Source organism: Mirounga angustirostris, unplaced genomic scaffold, assembly GCF_029215605.1.
Source record: "Mirounga angustirostris isolate CCGP_5_RB_7025 unplaced genomic scaffold, mMirAng1.0.hap1 SCAF_4, whole genome shotgun sequence".
Lineage (NCBI taxonomy): Eukaryota > Metazoa > Chordata > Mammalia > Carnivora > Phocidae > Mirounga > Mirounga angustirostris.
In genome coordinates this window covers 113652425-113662458 of record NW_026991712.1, presented here as the reverse complement: position 1 = coordinate 113662458, position 10034 = coordinate 113652425, and the positions used below count along the sequence as shown (strand labels likewise).

Here is a 10034-nt window from a genome sequence, read left to right as displayed (position 1 = left end):
GAAGGTATGAAACTGTTATCTAGGAGAGTGGGAGAAGGAATGGACTGGGCAGATATCATACAGCTGCAAGATAACATTAAGGGAACATTTAAATAATAATGATAGCACGTAAACATATCGAGTGCTTACGTTTTGGACACCGTTTTAGAAAGCTTACATATATTGACCTATGAACAGACACAATTATTATTCTTATTTTAAGATAGGAAAACCAAGAAGCTGTCACTTATCTGTGGTCACATAGCTAAATAAATGATGGAGGCATGATATGAACCCAGGCTGTTTGACTCCAGAGACTAGGCTGTTTTTCTACACAAATATTTGTTGATTGAAAAAATTAAGAACTGGGGCACCTGGGTGGCTCAGTTGGTTGGGTGACCCACTCTTGATTTCAAGTTGGGTGATGATCTTGGGTTTGTGGGATCAAGCCCCACGTGGGGTCTGCACTGGGCATGGAACCTGCTGGGGATTCTCTCTCTCCCTCTGCCCCTCCATCTCTCTTTTAATAAAAAAAATTAAGGCTAAATTAAAGGGGCACCTGGGTGGCTCAGTCATTGGGCATCTGCCTTCGGCTCAGGTCATGATCCCAGCGTCCTGGGATGGAGTCCCGCGTCAGGTTCCCTGCTCAGCGGGGAGTCTGCTTTTCCCTCTCCTCCTCCCCCTGCTTGTGTTCCCTCTCTCGCTGTGTCTCTGTCAAATAAATAAATAAAATCTTTAAAAAAAAGAAAAAAGGATAAATTAAAGGAAGGAAGGATGAACAATCAATACTATCTCCACAGTCTATGGCTTTCTGCTGTCATTTTTGTACTCATGTGACTTAAATGATGTTTTCCAGTTCTTATACCTGGGTCTTTGTGTGGAGGCGGAGCTCTAGAGGTAGGAAGATGGCCTAGACATCTGACTTAGACATAGGTTTGAATCCCAGCCCTTTTTTTACTAGCTATATTATCTTGGCCAAGTAACTTAATCTCTCTGAGCCCTAGTTCCCTCATCTTTAAAATGAGAATAACGTATACTTTACAGCCTTTATGGAGATTAATAGAATCATGTATGCAAAGTATCTGGTATAGTACTTGGTACACAGTAGGTTCTCGATAAGATTAGTTTTCTTTCCCTCCCTATTCTGGTCAGTTACCCAGAACTTCAGTACCCTCCCCAGAATGGACCCTTCTTCGCACTTGCCAGTTTTACTGCCTCAACTGGAGTTGCTGCTCTCAATTCGGCTAAGTCTCCTAGTACAACAGGTAGAAAGGAAAGGCTATTCTGCACTCTTACTTGTTGGGACCCCCTGCGGCTTAATTTTGGATGCCTCTCCTGCCCCTCTGCAATTAGCCTGTTCAAAACATGAGGACCTTCCAAGGAGGGTCCTCTGGCGACCCAACCTTCCTGCCCACACCAGCAGCTGTGTCAGTTCCTTGAGTTCTGAAACCCACACGGTGTGGCTGGAGTCAGGTCTTGATTGATTTGACCTCTCCTATCCCGGCTTTAATGTCCAACAGCAGCAGTAAAAGAGTGCCCCTAATTTTAATACCAGTAATACAACTCTAAACTTACAAAATGGTTACTTCAGGGAATAATGAATCCACAGTACAAGTGCGCTCCAAAGGATTTTTCCTGGAGCAGTATTGTTTTTCCCCCAGCAATTACGTGTTTTACAAAGGAAGTCATAAATAGTTTGGCATCCCAACCATAAGTTCTAGGCAAGTGTTGGCTTTTCTTTTCTTTTTTCAATTTTTACAGTTGTGAACACCAGCACTTAATAATTTGCTGAGTTGCGGTCAGGTCTGAAAGCAATGGATTCCAAAGGAGTAAACACACAGGCTTCTACTACGTTATACTTAACGGCCACGAATGAAAATGTGCGTCTTTATTTTTTCATAATTTGGATAAACCTGAGGCCACTTTGATTTCATATTGTCAATAACAGTAAAAGAATTGAGCCTGCATTTTAGAAAGTTGTGAAGAGTCACCTCCAGGCGACTAAGTCAAACGCAAAAAACAAGCTAACCCCTCCACTTTTTCCTAACCACTTAGCAAGCAGTTGGTGAAAACCTTGCAAGCTAAAGAGTAGGAAAGGCGGGGCCATCGTTAGCGAGGTCTGCGCCTGCGCGGAAGCTCAGCCGGTGGAGCGCGCGCACCGCGGCTGGAGTAGCCACGAACGCGCCTGGGCCTCTGTGCCCCGCCCCCCGTGCTTCCGGCGACTTGGGGGAACGTTCTGGAAGTTTGGGAGGCGACGTGGCCCCAGGGACCCGCTGATCTGGTAGGTGTGTTTGCGGCTACCGAGGACCTGGTTCTTAACGTTTTTCTTGCTTCCTTCTCCTGCGGCTGTGTTTTTTCCTCAGACTTGCCGGGGTGCAGTCTTTACCTCAGAGCTTTGGCGGAGTGAGAGAGGATCCGCCCCACTCTTTTCTTCCTTCGAGAGTTGTGTGGAAAGGGGTTTCCTCATTTTTTCATGTAGGGTTGTAGAAGTGTTTCTTTTTCAGAAGCCCTGTCGTCGTGCAGCCTGCGAATTTATATTTTATTTACGTTAGCTGTTGTTTGTAACCTGTTCCCCCCAACTGCCCCGGGGTGGGTGGGGGGGAGAATCTCAAGAATGGACGCGGCCATGAAGATCACTTGTCAGTTGAGGTGACTGAGCGGGAACGCGATCTACGGGAGGTTTTTGTGCAGGGTTGAACCGATTTGAATTTGAAAACTTGAGAAAAACAAACAAAACCCTAATAGCTGAGAATACTAGGGCCTTGGAATCAGCAAAGACTTAAGACGCCTTGAGTCCAATGGGCGCCTGGGTGGCTCAGTTGGTTAAGCGACTGCCTTCGGCTCAGGTCATGATCCTGGAGTCCCGGGATCGAGTCCCGCATCGGGCTCCCTGCTCAGCGGGGGGTCTGCTTCTCCCTCTGACCCTCCCCCCTCTCATGTGCTCTCTCTCATTCTCTCTCTCAAATAAATAAATAAAATCTTAAAAAAAAAAAAAAAAGACGCCTTGAGTCCGAGCCTTTTAGTTTCCGACGAGGAAGCAGGCCAACTGGAAGTGCGGTGGTTTGCCCAGAGTCGCGGAGCTGTGGACTGGATGAGCCGCGGGCCTGGCTGCTAGTCCAGGAGCGTTTCCCCAGACGTTCCGGGGGCGACCTTGCCGCCTCAGCCGTAGTTTTTGATTCATTTCTAGTCGTTAATTGTACACCCTTGGGGATCTAATGATCGCAGTTCCTTTCGCACTTGCAATTGCACAAAATTACTAAACCTCATAGCTTCAGTTAAATTAGTTTAAATTGTTCGTAAAACCTACATATGAGACTATATATTATGTGAGTATATTATCAGGAGGGTGGTCATTAGCTAAACAGTAAATTAAATTGTATGGGAGGGGAAATAAAAGTTACAGCCCTTTCCCTAGCCAGGTAGCCATTTACTCATTCAAAAACAAATGTGTGGTTTTGGGTTTTTTTTTAAGATTTTTAAAAAATTTATTAGAGAGCATGAGCAGGGGGGAGGGGCAGAGGGAGAGGGAGAAGCAGGCTCCCTGCTGACAGGATCCCAGGACCCTGCGATCATGACCTGAGCCGAAGGCAGACACGTAACCAACTGAGCTACCCAGGCAACCCCAAAACAAGTGTTTTTTGAGTGTCTACTGCGTGCAAGGTGCTGGAGATACAGTATTAAGTAAAACAGAAGGTGTTCCCTGCTCTCATAGAGCTCGTTGTCATTCATTCATTCATGCAATAAATGAGGAAATTATAGAACATTTGGTTTCAGACCAGCAGGAAGAACTTTCTAATTATTAGAGTTGTTCAGGAGTAGAATGAAACTGCCTTAGGACTTACTAACCGTAACTAAATGTGACTTTCATCTTGATTAGTTGGTTTCTCAATTTTGCTTCAACCTAATTTTGTATTAAATAACATGACAAATATAAACTTGATGTTAAGATGCTTATGATTTAGGGGAAATGAAACCTGTTTATAAATCATTTTGTTGGGCAAAATATGGTAGGTGCTCAGCAGAGCTGGTGTGAGGTGGAAGGAAGGAGAGGTCTCATTTAAGTTGGAGGGGATCAGGGATAGTTTCTTGCAGGAGATAGGCTTTTTAATGGACCTTGAAGGAGAGGCAGGATTTTTTTTTTTAATAGACATTATTTTTTAGAATAGTTTTAGATTTACAGAAAAATTGAGGTCCACAGTATTCCTACATACTGTTTAGTTTCCCCATTACTGACATTTTGTATTATATGGTACATTTGTCACAATTAATGAACCATTATTATTATATTATTATTAACTAAACTTCATAGTTTATTCTGATTTCCTTAGTTGTTTACTTAATGTCCTTTTTTTTCTGTTCCAGGATTCCAGTCAGTATAGCACGTTACATTTAATTACAATGTTTCCTTAGGTTCCTCCTGGCTGTGACAGTTTCTCACACCTTCTTTGTTTTTGATGACTTCGATGGCTTTGAGGAGTGCTGGTCAAGTATTTTATAGGATGCCCTACTATTGGAATTGGTGTGTTTCTCATGGTAGGACTAGGATTATGGATTATTGAGAGGAAGGTTACATTGTATCAGTGGTACATACTGTCAACGTGATTGATGACTATTTAATGACTCTTGCCACCTGGCTGAGGTAGTACCTATCATGTTTCTCCAGTGTCTCTTGGAGGCAGTGTCAGGAGATTTGTCTCTTCTCCCCCATTTATTAATTTACTCAATCCTTTATATCAGTATGGATGTGTGGATATTTGTTTTATACTTTGAATTATATTATTTTACTTAGTTTGCTACTCACATTGTTCCAGCTTTGGCTGTAGGAGTCTCTTTCAGTTGATTACTCTTTTTGTCATATTCATCTCAATGTAAGTTTTTCCTTTGTTTTTGTTTTTAATCACCTCCTTCCTTTCTGTCACTACAGAATACTCTAGGCTCAGCTTGTATATTTATTGTCCCAGTCCTAGAATAAGCCATTTCTCCAAAGAGCCCTGCTTCTTTTTATTGGAGAATGGTACTAGAAACCAAAGTCTGACTGGTAGGTGTGATTGTTGCTGAGAAAGTATCATTTCTTTTAGGCCCCTCTCAGATAACAGAGCAAAGAAATACATACTTGTGTGTACTAATCCATGTATGACCACACATCTATGAGTATTTCTATATATATTCATTTGTATTTCTGTTAAGCTGATAGTGATTTCATACTGATGTTGCCAACTCTAATCCATTACCACATGAATCATTCTAGCCTTGAAAGATAGATTAAAGATTTAAGCAAGAGTATGAGGAATAAAGTTTAAAAATGCTGTTATGAACATTCTTGTACAAATCTTTTAATACACGTTGTATGCATTTCTTTTCAGTATAAACTTAGGAGTTTGATTGCTGGTTGTGTATCTTCAACTTTGGTAGATACTTCCTGTCAAGAACTCTGAAAAGTCTGAGATTTTATCCTACTTGCAAGCTAACAAGTTGGCCTGATATTGTTTATTTGATTCTGGCAGAAGATGCTTGATGCCTGGACCAGACACAGGATTTAAAAGAAAATTATGGCAAAAGTAGTAGCCAAAGATTTAGGTTCCTAATGGTTTCCTTGGCTTCCAAATCCACAAGAGGTAGACGTGTTGGAATAACACAAGTGGACTTAGACACACAGGTAACTGGTTACGTTAACAGAGAGGAACACTTAATAATGAGTGGTGATAAGCCTGCTCAATGCATTTCTCAGTGTTGCTCATTGCAAATGAAAAATGACCTGGGTAAAGAGTCAGGGCCTGATATTCTTGGCATTTTCAGAAAAAAACATGCAGGGACACTGAGGGCCCATCAGAGATTACCCCAACAATCCCTAATTATCTTCCAAAATGGTTATATTAGTTTACATTTCAGCTACCCATGTGTAAGAGTCCTTGTGCTTCATATCCTAACCAGTTTTTTTTTTAAACTCTTAATTTTTATCACTTAAAATGCAGCCATTCTTAACTGGATTCTATAAGAGAATTAAACCTATAGAACATGATTTGAGTGATTCTTTTTTCATTTCTTCCAAGAATGGTACAAATCTAGTACCATTTTAGATGTATAGGAGAGAACCAAGATCATGATATACCATGAATGCCTTAGGGAGGGCTTGGAAAATTATGGCCCCGGAGTCAAATCTGGCCCTCCACCTTTGGAGTTAAGAATAATTCTTTATAGGAGTGCCTGGGTGGCTCAGTTGGTTAAGCAGCCAACCCTTGATTTCAGCTCCAGGTCATGATCTCAGGTTCCTGGGATCGAGACCTGCATTGGGCTCTGTGGGGAGTTTGCTTAAGGATTGTCTCTCTCCCTCTCCCTCCACTTGTGCTCTCTTTCTCTCTCTCTCAAATAAATAAATCTTTAAAAAAAAAAAAAAGAATAATTCTTTATAGTTTTAAGTGATTGGAAAAATATTTGTGATGCATGAATATTAATGTGAAATTCGTATCTTCGTATCCTTAAATGTAATTTTAAGAAACCCAAACACATTAATTTGTTTACTTTTTGTCTGTTACTGGCTGCTTTCATGCTATAGTGGCAGAGTTGAGTCATTGCAAGAGACTGTGTGGCCCACAAAACCTAAAGTAGTTACTGTCTGGCCCTTTACAGAAAACACAAATAAATGGAAGATATACTTTGTCCATGGATTGGATGACTTAACTATTCTTAAGATGTCCATACTACCCAAAGGTGTACGTGACTGTTGGTGCCATCCTCTCTCAGCCAGAATTTCCTGAAATGTAAAATTACATATTCTCTTTTCCTTTTCACATTGGTTGTTCAAAACCCAGCCAAAAATGAAATTTAGTGCTCAGTTGCTTGTGTTCTCTTTTGAGCTTTCCACACACTAATATATATATTTAAATATATTTATACACCATTCTCATTCCATTTCCTTTTTTATAGATTTTATTTATTTGAGAGGGACAGAAGGAGAGAGAGAAAGCACAGAGGGAGAGTGAGAGGGAGAAGCAGACTCCCTGCTCAGCAGAGAACCCAATGTGGGACTTGATCCCAGGACCCTGAGATTATGACCTGAGCTGAAGGCAGACGCTTAACTGACTAAGCCACCCAAGTGCCCTCTCATTCCATTTCTAACTGATCTTTTGTGTTAGTATGTCTCCACTCTGTGCAGCCTTTAATTTTACTACCAAGTTGAAATCCTTTCAGCTTTCTGTCTCCCGTCTTGTCTCCCTAAGGAGTCTGTGTTGGAAGGAGAAGCCTGGGATATGGATTCCTTGGTTACCCAGTTAAATAACATAATGTTTATTAAATATCTACTGTGGGACTAGTATGGAAGGAGACCAAAAATTGAAATATAGTCCGAGAATTCTTCGTGGAAATGTTGAGGCATAATCTAAACTACAAAGTAACCATAGGATTTGAGCATTCTAAGAGGAGTAGAAATAACAGACATCAAATTCTGTTACTTATAAAACAAGGGCCAGCTCTCCTTTTACTACATTGACCACAAGCATTCTCTTTTTAAAAAATAAAAATTATACATTTAGAAATAACAATTTTAGGTGTATCATGTCTCTTGTTTAATAGTAGTAATTAACATTTATTGAAGCTTACTGTTTGCAAAGTGCATTTCAGTAATGACTACTTCACATATGTGCTCTACTCCTTTAAGTGCTTTATGCACAATAATACATTAATTCTCTTTTTTAAAAAAAAGATTTATTTATTGAGAGAGAGACACACAGAGCATGAGTGGGGGGAGGGGCAGAGAGAGAGGCGGGAGAGAGAATCCTTAAGCAGCTCCCTGCTGGGTGTGCAGAGCCCCACATGGAACTCCATCCAAGGACCCCGAGATCATGACCTGAGCTGAAATCAAGAGTTGGATGCTTAACAGACTGAGCCACCCAGGCACTCCCATTATCCACATTTTACAGATGAGGAACTGCAGTATGGACAAGTTAAGTGATTTGCTCAAGATCAAATAATTTACAACTAGTAGATAGCAGAACCAAGGATTCAAATCAGGGAGCCTGTCTAGAGGCCACACACTTATTAAACAGTACACCATATTGCTACTTCATGATGTGATTTAATCCTCACAGAAGTGTTATGAAAGTAGGACTGTTACTTGCATTTTACAAACAAGACCGCTGAAGTTTAGAGAGGTAAAAATGACTTGCCCAAGTGCATATAACTAGTAGATGAAGGGACCAGGATTTGAATCTAGGTACTCCAACCATAGAATTTTGCTCTTAATTATTGTTATATTGCTCTAAAGATGACTACACAGTCTTTTAAAGAATAACCTTTAATACCACATACTTTAGTCTTTTAAAAATCTAAAAACTCTTGGTCCCATTTATTCTAGGTTTTGATTTAATATTTGAGAATTCCCAGTATCTGTACCTCCCAAAGCCATGCTGGGTAGATTGCCAAGCCAGATAATCATTGTGCTCTTCCGAGTTTGTCTCAATTCTCAGTCCAGAAAGGCTTCCTGGGGCTTCCTTTCTTCCTTTAAGAACTCACTTTAGTGCTACCCTCTTTTTCTCTCCATGTGCATAGAAACTTATTATCAATATATCCTCACCTTGGTGATTTCTGTGCTTTAAGAAAATGAAAAATAGTTGCTTCTTACAAAAATGTAGGAGAACTCTGTTTGATAATTCGAACTCTTCTGTTGCATACTATTTATTGTAAAAGATGTTACCATCTGAGCAGGGAGCCTGATGTGGGACTTGATCCCGGGACTCTAGGATCATGACCCGAGCCGAAGGCAGTTGCTTAACAAACTGAGCCACCCAGGCACCCCTGAAATCCTGCATTTCTATACACCAATAATGAAGCAGTAGAAAGAAATTAAGAAAACAATCCCATTTACAATTACACCAAAAATAATAAGATACCTAGGAATAAAACTAACCAAGGAGGTGAAAGACCTGTACTCTGAAAACTATAAAACACCGATGAAAGAAATTAAAGACAACACAAAGAAATGGAAAAACATTCCATGCTTATGGACTAGAAGAACAAATATTGTTAACTCTTTTTAAAATGTTTGGTGGAATTAATCTGTGAAGCTCTCTAGTCCCAGACTTTTGTTCACTGGGAATTTTTTGATTACTGATTCAACTTGATATTCTGCTGTTTTGGGATGACATATTCTGTATATATCTGTTAGGTCCATTGGTCTAATTTGTTGTTCAGAGTCACTGTTTCTTTGTTGATTTTGTGTCTGGTTGATCTATCCATTGATGTAAGTAGGGTGTTAAAGTCCCCTATTATTGTATTACTGCCAGTTTCTCCCTATATGTCTGTTAATATTTGCTTTATGTATTTAGGTGTTATTGTATTGGGTGCCTAGATATTTATAATTATATTCTCCTATTGGACTGATTCCTTTATCAGTATGTAATGCTTTCGTTTGTCTCTTGTTACAGTCTTCATTTTAAAGTCTGGGTTTTTGTTTTGTTTTGTTTTGTTTTTGCTTTTGATTGCATATGTTTTTCCATCCCTTTACTCTCAGTCTGTAGGGTCTGTATGGTCTCAGTCTGTCTTTAGGTCTGAAGTGAGTCTCTTGTAGGCAGCATTATAGATGGGTCTTGTATTTTTATCCATTCAGTCACCCTTTGTCAACAGCCATCACCATGGAGGCAAGACCCTCCTACAGTAAAAAGATTACAACTCACGGAAAGCTCAGATTATGGTTAGCATTTTTAGCAAGAAAGTATTTTTAAAGTAAGGTAGGTACATTGGTATTTTTTTAGATATAATGCTATTGTGCATCTAGCAGACTATACAATATAGTATATATAACTTTTATATGCACCAGGAAGCCAAAAAATTCATTTAACTTACGTTATTGTGATATTTTATTGTGGTGGGTCCAGAACCAAATTCACACTTTCTCTGTGGTATGCCTGTATTTAGATTTCTCTTATTTCTATTTTTTCATTAATGGTAATTTTTGTCTTTCTAGGAAAGTGTCCATTTTATATAGGTCATCAAATCTGTTGACACAAAGTTGTTTATAGTATTTCTTTATAATCTTAACTTCTGAAAGGTTGGCAGTGATA

General features: G+C 39.9%; 1 protein-coding gene across 1 annotated transcript in view; it reads left to right on the top strand.

The window, feature by feature from the left end:
- The first annotated feature begins 1945 nt into the window (after positions 1-1945).
- Positions 1946-10034, top strand: part of CUNH1orf146 (chromosome unknown C1orf146 homolog) — a 35388-nt gene continuing 27299 nt past the window's right edge. The window contains exon 1 of the mRNA XM_045895389.2: positions 1946-2260. The gene's annotated coding sequence lies outside the window, so the exon portion shown is untranslated. The remainder of the gene's footprint in view (positions 2261-10034) is intronic.